This window comes from Mirounga leonina, unplaced genomic scaffold (assembly GCF_011800145.1).
Source record: "Mirounga leonina isolate KUSES-001 unplaced genomic scaffold, KU_Mleo_1.0 Mir_154, whole genome shotgun sequence".
NCBI classification, from domain to species: domain Eukaryota; kingdom Metazoa; phylum Chordata; class Mammalia; order Carnivora; family Phocidae; genus Mirounga; species Mirounga leonina.
The window spans coordinates 49,081,362-49,084,152 of record NW_023270389.1 but is presented as its reverse complement, the minus strand read 5'-3'; the positions used below and the strand labels follow the sequence as shown (position 1 = coordinate 49,084,152).

At 32.1% G+C, this 2,791-nt stretch overlaps 1 non-coding gene across 1 annotated transcript; it reads right to left on the bottom strand.

The window, feature by feature from the left end:
* Positions 1–836: 836 nt before the first annotated feature.
* Positions 837–962, bottom strand: LOC118014616. Its single transcript, XR_004680326.1, has one exon. It is a non-coding gene; the product is annotated as a small nucleolar RNA SNORA32 (small nucleolar RNA).
* Positions 963–2,791: the final 1,829 nt, after the last annotated feature.

Here is a 2,791-nt window from a genome sequence, read left to right as displayed (position 1 = left end):
GTAGCGTCAAGAGTCTTCATTCTTTTTCATTTACTGCAATTGCGTTAGGACACACTGTCTTTCTCCAGTGTGCCTGTATTAGTTAAAACTCATTCATCTTCTTCTATTCTTCCTAGTTCTGTTGCTCTTTCTTTTCACAAACCATCTCCTCCCCAGTTCTGTTTGTTCTTTTGGATTTAACATTTTTAAATTTTTACTTACTGTAGTTGTTTTATTTCAGAAGTGTTGGTTCTATAATTTTTAAAAGAATATTCTCTTTGCTACATCTCTTGACCTGTCATATTTTCCAAATTTTATATCCCACTGAGAAGCTTTTTCTGATTTCACTAATGATCTCTTCAGTTGGGCAGGATATACTTATTTAACAGAACAATTAAGTTTTATCTTATATAACTAGTTTTTTTTAAGTCAATAAATTTTTATTTAAGGAATTTTACATGTGATTCCTTCTGCTTCCAATCACCGTAGTTCCTCCAAAGTCAGAATCATGATCTTCAAAATAGCCCTTTTAAAAAGTACTTGTTCCATCCACAGTTGTCACTGTCAGTCCTACATAACAGGAACATAAAAGTAAGGTTCTAGAGATGATCATGTAAACTGAAGCCCGCCTCCCTCTGTTAAATCTATTGTATTACAAGTTGCATGGTTATTAGCAAGAGTGATTTAGCAAAAGACATTTGCAAGAGTAGAGATCTAGGCACACGCTGTTCCATATACTAGCCATGTATGGTCAGATGAGAATTTGAAATATGACTATTACCAAATCACATATGGCTTGTGTTACATTTATACTGGACAGTGCTGATCTAGCCAATGGAAATAGAACAGGGTTGATAAAATTTTCCCAATAGGCTGAATGCTAGCAAAGCAGCAGAAAGAAAGAAAACCTAGTGGGAAAATTTTTTTATGGTCATGTCCACAGCAAATGAGAAACTGCATTCTCAGAGCCTTGGTAATGACCATTTATAACTAGTTTTATATGTAAGTTTTAATCAATTCCTTTTTGAAACTGCTTAGTTTTTTTTTATAGCATCTTGCTCTTCTATGTTTTTTTCCTTTTATTTAATCATTTTACACATATACCTCTAAGATTGTTGAATAATCTGAAATTCTTAACAACCCAATTCTCTGATGTTTGTTGTATCTGCTGACTTGTGCATTTAGTGGAATGCTCCTTGTATTATATAATTTAAATTTTTATTTAATCTTCAATAGATGTTTATCTGTGGAAATACAGTGCAGCCAAGATTAAAGATTTATTCCTTAAGAATTTTTTTCTTTTGTGATCCCAAACAAATTTTAGGATTAATTGTTCTCAGTCTGTAAAAACTGCTGTTGGTATTTTGATACGGATTGCATTAAATCTGTAGATTGCTTTGGGTAGCACAGACATATTAATAATATTGGTTCTTCAAATCCATAAACATGGAATATCTTTCCATTTGTTTGTATTATCTTCAATTTCTTTCATCACTGTTTTATAGTTTTCAAAGTATAGGTCTTTCACCTCCTTGGTTAAGTTTATTCCTAGGTATTTTATTCTTTTTAGCGCAATTATAAATGGAATTGTTTTCTTAATTTCTCTTTCTGCTACTTCATTATTAATATGTAGAAATACAACAGATTTCTGTATATAAGTGCTGTATCCTGTGACTTTACTGAATCCATTTATCCATTTTTGTAGTTTTTTGGTAGAGTCTTTAGGATTTTCTGTGTATAGTATCATGTCATCTGCAAATAGTAAAAGTTTTACTTCCTTACCAATATGGATGCCTTTCATTTCTTTTCATTGTCTGATTGCTGTGGGTAGGACATCTGATACTAGTTGAATAAAAGTCATGAGAGTGGATATCCTTGTTCTTATTCCTGATTTGAGAGGAAAAGCTCTCAGTTTTCCACCATTGAGTAGGATGTTAGCTATGGGTTTTTCATATATGGCCTTATTATGTTGGGTGTGTTCCCTCTAAACCTAATTTGCTGAGTTTTTATCATGAATGGATGTTGTACTTTGTCAAATTCATCTATGAAAATGATCATATGGCTTTTATCCTTTTTCTTAATGTGATATGATTGATTTGCAAATATTGAACCACTCTTGCATGCCAGGAACAAATCCCACTTGATTGTGGTGAATCACTTTTTTAAAAATGTACTGTTGGGTTCAGTTTGCTAATATTTTTTTGAGGATTTTTGCATCTGTGTTCATCAGAGATATTGGCCTGTAGTTTTCTTTTTTTGTAGTGTCTTTATCTGATTTTGGTATCAGGGTAATGCTGGCCTCATAGAATGATTTTGGAAGCTTTCCTTGCTCTTCTATTTTTTTTTTTTTTTTTTTTTTTGGAATAGTTGGAGAAGAATAGTTAGTAACCCTTCTTTAAATGTTTGGTTGGATTCACCTGTGAAGCTGTCTGATCCTGGACTTTTATTTATTGGGAGTTTTTTGATTACTGATTCAATTTCATTGCTAGTAATCAGTCTGTCAAATTTTCTTTTTCTTCCTGATTCAGTTTTGGAATGTTACATGTTCTAGGAATTTAGCCATTTCTTGTAGCTTGTCCAATCTGTTGGCAAATAATTTTTCATAATATTCTCTTATAGTCCTTTCTTTGCTGTGGTGTGGATTGTTATTTCTCCTCCTTCATTTCTGATTTTGTTTGAGTTCTCTCTCTCTCTCTCTCTCTTTGATGAGTTTGGCTAAAGGTTTATCAATTTTCTTGATCTTTTCAAAGAACCAGTTCTTGGTTTCATTGATTTGTTCTATTGTTCTAATTTCTATTTCATTTATTCTGCT